The sequence below is a fragment of the Typopeltis vanoorti genome, chromosome 25 (genome assembly GCF_054136105.1).
Source record: "Typopeltis vanoorti isolate ZY-2024b chromosome 25, IOZ_Tvanoo_1.0, whole genome shotgun sequence".
NCBI lineage: Eukaryota > Metazoa > Arthropoda > Arachnida > Uropygi > Thelyphonidae > Typopeltis > Typopeltis vanoorti.
Window position 1 is genome coordinate 56,176,527 of NC_143573.1, and position 7,596 is coordinate 56,184,122.

Below are 7,596 nucleotides of genomic sequence, written 5' to 3' on the forward strand. Positions count from 1 at the left end.
TATATTCTTCATCCCTCTAGTGCTGTCCACCTAGTTATCTGCATGCTATCTATATGTCCTTCCCTAAATCCTATCCTCAAAATTATCATTCTGCTATCCTCTTTCATACTCTGTCCCAGTCTCCTAAAAATCCACGCGACCAAGTTCATGTACAGAGATGAGTGTTAACTGAAGATATCTGTGTGTGATCCTTATTTTTTTTTTATTTCTTTTTATGACCTTTGTTTTCATTACACCAACAATCCATTATATTGTCCTCCTCCACTATTTTTTATGTTGAGTCCATACACAAGAGGTTGATTAATCAACTTCCAGTACATTATTACTGTGTATAGGCAATGGGTTAGGAAAGGAGAAACTTGTTTACATTTGATTTAAAAGCCTGCTTATTGTATTCCTTGGGAAACACATAAGGGGAAAGACTGTTCACAATACAGCAGCAGTTATGAAGGAGGAGGAAAAGAAACTCGTTCTGTGGATTTCAAGGTTTACTGTGAAGGGATGTTGGGATGGCAGCTGCACATTCCAATGGACTTATTACTGAGTGGGGAAATTACAGATGCTATTTCATATAAACATTTGCCATGGAAACCAAATGTTCATGGGAACCAAATACCTAAGCAAAAGTGGGAGGAGAAAGTTGGTAAGAGATGGGTTATTAATAAGTCTAATTGCCCTTCTCTGTATTAAGTTAAGCATTTTGGGGGAGCTCTTAGAACCCCCACTCCAAATGTGAGAGCAGTATTTAATAGCTAGGTGGATTTGTGATTTGTATACGGTTAACAGTTGTTCAGAGGCGAAGTAACATCTTGAGTGAAAGAGGAATCATAGTTTTTTAGAAGTTGAGGAAGAAATGGTTGTGGTGTGTATGTCAGTAGGGGTTTTATGTCTGGGTGACTCCAAACACAGAAATCTCATCTTGTCTGGAAATTTGAGTACTGTCAAAGGTAATACTGAGAGAAAATGGTTCTTTTTTGTGAGAAATAAGGCAGAATTGGTTTTGATTGATTTGTGTTGTCCATCCCTTTAGGACAGGTAGAGTCCCCTAATGAGGGGCTTATGACAAATTTTTAATACAGTCAGTTTGTCACTCCTCTGCTGCATTCCCTAAGGGCAATATTCATAACTGTAAATCTGTGTTTTACAGGGCCAGTTTTGTCTGTTCTGGGGGACGAAAAACTTGAGTTTCTGGGTGAAAAATCCCCTACCTCCATATGAGACTGGCTAAATTACCTTTCGTCAAAAGAGACTAGATAAGTTCCTCACATAACAGATAGGAATTGAACCCAGGTCTTTCCAACCAAAGGGCTCCGTCTATAACAGACGGGACTCACTGAGTCCCGTCTGTTATAGACGGGTTTTGCTAGCATTGAAATTAATGGGGTTATCTGAACCTCATTGGAGGATGGCTTGGAGATCAAAATTGAGGGCAGTGGTGGTGGATGTTCTGTAGGTTGAGATTATTTCAATAGAGTGAGGTTTACCAAATGAAAAGGAGGAGTACAATGTGCTATCATCTGCAAGATTGTGTATTGGGTTAGAGGTCAACTGAAGTAGGTCATTGATATATAGATGGAAGATGGCTGGTGAGAGAACATAACCTGGTAGAACCCTGGCATTAGCTGAATGGTGAGAGGATAATGAACCATCCACCATCATACATAGTGTGTGTCCAGACTAAGCTGGCAATCCAGCTGCAGAAGTCCTGAGATAAATCAAATGATGGGAGTTTGCTTAGTAAGCCTTTGTGCCAGACTTGCTCAAAAGCTTTAGAGATATCAAGTGCAACCACTTGAGATTCACCAAACTTCTCCATGGCATTTGTCCAGAAAAGGGCAATATATGTAAGTAGTTCTCCCATTGATCAGTAGTGATGGAATCCATACTGGGGTCATTTATTAGCTGGGTGTCTTCGAGGTAGTACAGGAGTTGGGAATTACTTGTTCTATCCATTACTTTAGAAGGACTGAGGTGAGTGAGATAGCACAGTAGTTTGATGGCAGTGATTTGCCACCCTTCTTTGGGAATGGGTTAAACACAGGTAAATTTCCAGGCTGTGAGATAAATACCAGTGGAGTAAGAGAATATATACAGGCAACATAGGGATAGGAGTCAGTTCTGGTGCACAAACTTTCAGGACAATTGGAGGAATGCCATCAGGGCCAAGAGACTTTTTTTGTATCTAATTTGGACAGTATTCTTCTATCTCTTTCTGGAATGGTTGGAGGCATTACTATCGTCAGTTATGCATGCATTGGAAGCAAAGTGTGAACAGGAGATTGGCTTTTTCTGTTGGTGATGATACAATAGAACCATCTGGATATGATAGGGATGGGAATAGTGTGTTGGGTAAAAGTTATGACTAGTTGCTTTGGCAAGAGACCAAAAGGCTCAGCTGCTGTTTAGACAGGCTGCAAGTTTCCTGCTTTTTGCTCTTTCAAACTCTGTTTTGGGAGCATGGATAGTTTTCTTGCAGCTATTTCAGGCTTGAGTATAAACACTAAGGGAGGATGGAGTTCTTGATATAAGCCAGTTATTGTATGCTTGATTTTTTTATTTGTACAGGACCAGGGCTTAGATAGGGGATGGCAGTTCAGAATAGTATGAGGAATGTATGTTTCTGTGCCAGTAAGGATTACTTTAGTGATATGTTCGGTGCATATGTTTGGATTGCTGGAAGGCCAGAAACAATAGTCCAACCATGCAAATGAGGCATAGAAGTTGCATGTCACAGAGGCTGTCACACTTGTCACTGTTATAATGCCAAGCTACTCTTGTGTGGGAGTGGCTGTGTAAGCATTGTTGCATGGGGAGAAGACAATGGGTTATTTGAGAGGGTCACTGGTAAGGAAGAGATCTATAGTGTTTGGGGAGTGGTTAGGGTTATCTGGTATTCTGGTTGGCATGTGAACAATTTGTGTAAGGTTGTTAGCAATGTTAAAGGTTTCAGCATCTCTGTACAACCAGAGGAGAAAAGTCAGTTGGTGTTGTGGACATAATCTCCTAGGAGGATGATTTTGCTGTTAGGGAAGTGGGACTGGTGAAACTCAATGTTTAAGGCGAGGAAATTAAAGAGCTCAGAGTGGTTGGTGGCATTAGGGGAGTGATAGAGACAGCAAATGAATTTGACTGAGTGGGAAGGGAGATTTTCAACCAAAGCAGGTCAAGGTCAGGCAACTCTAGATTGGGTACTCTCTGGCAAGGTATGTCAGAGTGGACATATTGGAAGTTTTTTTCTTTTTTTTTTTTTACTTGGTTAGACTATAAGTTATATATTTAGAGTGGACATATGTGCTGATTCCATCCTTGGGTCAAAAGGAGTTAAAGGGCATTCTCACTTATATCTGGTATGCCAATTTATTAATTCAAAATGCAAGATTTGACACATGGCAACATGGAATCATTCTGCTCTTACTTGCTGTTAATACCATGTTACCATTTTAAATCCTTTGAAGAGAGAGCAGTACTCATGCAAGAGCAGAAACCCGGCACTCTAGTGCATGTTGCAGGAGCAGTAAATACATGACTCTTACAGTAAGCCAATCTATTTATGCCACCAGCATCACACTGATCTTAACTTATACAATAATGCCTTTGCTAAATTCAGTAATGGCACATTGTATATATTTCCCTTATCCAGAGCAATTGTTCTATTTATTAATAAAAGCCAAAACTGTTTTATGTCATTATTATATGACACCTCCAAATAGTCCAAGAACTCATCATGGGAGAATACTCCATACCAAACAACCAACTGTCTACACTACTTAATCCTCTGTTTACACTCTGTCACTATTCATCATCTACACTCTATACCATCTATTGGCCAATGATAGTATTTTTGTCTACTAATTATATGTTTTCTTGTCAATTTGTCTGTATGCAGGATGTGAAAAACCTTAGTTTCTGGGAGGTAAAAACTCTGCTACCTTCATATGAGATCAGCTAACTCATGACCAGTTGCAAAAATCCATCTAAAGATTCCTCTCATGTGATGAGAATCAAATTGTGGTCTTTTCTGATCAAAGGGCACAAAATGGCCCATCATTCTTCCAACTGTATGATAGAGGTCTAAATTATTATTATTATTTATTATTATTACGTGACATCTCCAGGGAGTCCAAAGACTCATCGAAGGAGGGTACCTACTCTACAACTGTCTCAATCCACCAACAACACCAACACCATCTACTACCTACCACCACCACTAGTATTTTCACAGACAATCACAAACATCCATGCCCACAGCGGGATTCTAACCTGCATCCTTTTGGCTGGAGAACAGATACACTAACCACTCGACCAACCAGGCCAGCAATTATGGTTGTCATTATTTCTGTTTGACTTCTAGATTTCTGAATAGTTGCATTCATATGAGTGAAATAAAAGTAAATTCCTAACTGAAATCTTATGCTCAGCAAATTACAAATGAATTGAAAATTTATTTAATATACTGCATTAGGATAAGCATTGGTTTTGGCTGATACTGTAAAAAATAAATGTATACTTAATTGTGTTATGACAACACTTAACTGTTATGTAATTAGCTATGAAGGTATCGCTAATTTCATCATTTAATAATTAATTGTTATTAAACAAATATAGTTTTACTAATTTCAGAATGCTAGACCCTCAAATGAACATAACAGGATGTCTCCAATTTCCAGCAGCTTTAGGAGTTTTCGAAAAATATTAAAAGGAAAAAATCCATTATAGGCATTGCAGTTTGGAATTAATTTATTATAATTTATTCTAATGAATTGTCCTTAACCGATTTGTTTAGACTTTTTTCTTTTTTATTTCATAAGTTTACTGCTTTTTTGCAAATCATTTCTTATCCTGTAAACTGTTTATTTTTATAAGCTTGGCCTGGATAAATAAAGCTTTTGCATATTTATGATTTACTCCTAATAGTCATTTGTTCCTGTTAAATTTAACGAATACTATATTATTGTTTAATCTGTTATCCAAGTATAAGGAAACACAGTTCATGTATGAAGTCTCTTCATGGCTAGGTTACTTCTATATAGAAGCTAATGACTTGATGTCATTTGCCTCAGTATCCCATAATGCAAAGCATGCTTCCTTCTGGAAGTGCATAATGCTATGTATTAAGGGAGGATCACTATCCAAACCTGTTTCAGTCATTAACTCAACCTTGGTATCTTTCCTGAGTCTGGCTCCCACTGATGAGACCTCGATAAAGGTTGAAACTGGTCTGGTTAGTGATTCTCCCTTAACATATGGCATTATGCACTTCTGAAACAAAGTGTACTTTGCATTATGGGATGCTAAAGCAATTGATGTGAAGTCATCAGCCTTTGTATACAAGCAGCCTCAGCTATAAAGATACCTCATGCACAAACTTTGTTTGCTTACACTTCAATAAAGGATTAAACAAGAATATAATTTATTGGCAAACATAATTTTACATTTTAACCAAGAGGGAAAAAACTTTTTAAATTTTATTAATAATTTTTACAATGATCCAACCCAAGAAAAACTGGAAACTTATCATATAAAAGAGCTGTCTGCAAGATACAGAATGCATTTGAATGAGGAAGGACATGGTCATCTGGAGAAAATATTGTTCTTGTGGCAAGTAAAGAGTTTTAGCACAGGAAAACACTAAAGTTGTCAGGGTGGATGAAAGCAAGGGTGGCCTCTTGTAGGAATAGACACTCGGAAGATGGGAAAACATATGGTGTTATGCAGAGTCGAGTGGAGTCTGGAAAGAATAATAATAGATATAGAAGTACAGACAATTCATTGATATTTCTTTATACAAAAGTTAGAAGTATCAGGATAAAGAAAATGAATTGGTGGCATGGATAGCATCAGCCAGTCCAAAGATTATTGGGATCAGTGAAACATGATTCAATGAAGATATATTGATAGAAGGGTGTAGTGTATTTCAGCAAGATAGGAAGGGCAAATTCTTGGTGGAATATTGCTTATGGTAAGTGATGTGTTATGTCTTCTCAGAGCTGTGGATTTGGAGGGAAATGGCACTAATGGTTTTGAGAGTTTTGTGAGGTGGGTTAGGCAGGACAGGATAATCAGTGGGATGTTGCTGTAGGCCAGGCAATATAGAGTGTGAGGAACAAGAAATGTTTAGGTAAATGTAATATGAGCAATCATTATGGGAGATTTTTAAATATAGCAGCACAAATTAGGAAGAGGAAACATTTCATAGCAAGGAATGGAAATTCTGGAATTCTTGAGGGACAAATGCCTCAAGTACCATTTAGCAGAAGTAAAAAGAGGCTCAAAAGTTTTAGATTTGGTCCTGGTGTCAGATGACGTGATTGTAACTGAAATGTCATCCCTGTCCCCAGTTAGAGTGAGTGACCATGTGGTGTTGACTTGGGAAAGTGTTGAGAAGAAAGAAATTTATGTGAATTATTATCATTATTACCCTAAGACCCTGTGGAGTCAAAGACTCATCTATGAGGTCCAATTATAAGACAGGCGAATGCAATAATCTTAGAAATCAGTTTGGGGCAGTTCCATGGATGGAAGATTTGGAAGGGCAAGATATTACCACTGCATGGGAACTAGTGAAGAAATATTTAGTAGCAGAAATTGCTTGTGTGTCTCAAATGGGAAAAGAGAAAACAAGATTTGGTGTAAAGTGGATGACTAATAATATCAAACAGGAACTGCAGATGAAAAGGAGGCTATGGAAAAAGTATAAGGGGAGAGGTGCAGATCAACTGCATGAGAAATATAAGATTCAGGAAAGTGACTAATACGATAAGGGAAGCAAAACTTGAATACAAGAATAAATTAGCATTGAGATTCAAGGAAAATCTGAAGGCATTCTTTCATTATGTGGCCAGTAGGATAAATGATAAAGAATAACACCATTAGATGAAAATGGGAGTAGAGTGACCAATGCCAAAGACATACTGGAGTTAAAGATTAAAGATACCAAGAAATTATATGCTTGGTTTAATCCTTTATCCAAGTGTAGCAAAACAAATTTGTGCTTGAAGTAATTTCAGGACTGGGACAACTCATATATAGAAGCTGATGACATCACATCACTTGCCTTAGTATTCCATAATGCAAAGCACATATCTTTGTGGACATGTATAATGCTATGCATTATGGGAAGGATCACTACCCAGACCGATTTCAACCTTTATTGAGATCTCATCAGTGGGAACCAGACCCAAAGGTGATACTAAGGTTGAAAATACTTTAGATTAGAGATGGTTGTTGGAAGTTTTTCCACTTGGTTATACTATAAATTAAAGATTAAAGATACCAAGAAATTATATACTTGTTGGAAGTTTTGTTGAAGAGAATTCCAAAAATCAGAGCTTTACTTTATGATAGCTGAGAAAACATGAGAACATAAGAAGCATATGATTAAAAACTGTAACTTATAAACTTGAAATAAATTTACACTCCATTTCCTGTTGGATACGTTCATCAGATTACAACTAAAGTAAACAATTATCATAACTGTTTGAATAATCCCTCCATATACCTATTAAATCTTGACATCTGTTAAAAATCTGGAACATATTGAGAGTCGCCGTAGCATGTGGCAGGGAATTTGAGCTGTGCTGAAAAGAGTGCTTATTA

The 7,596-nt window shown here is 37.4% G+C and overlaps 1 long non-coding RNA gene across 1 annotated transcript in view; it reads left to right on the forward strand.

Annotated features, from left to right (window-relative positions):
- Positions 1–4,737, forward strand: part of LOC150092759 (uncharacterized) — a 51,846-nt gene extending 47,109 nt beyond the window's left edge. The window contains exon 4 of the long non-coding RNA XR_016550508.1: positions 4,621–4,737. This is a non-coding gene — a long non-coding RNA (uncharacterized LOC150092759). The remainder of the gene's footprint in view (positions 1–4,620) is intronic.
- Positions 4,738–7,596: the final 2,859 nt, after the last annotated feature.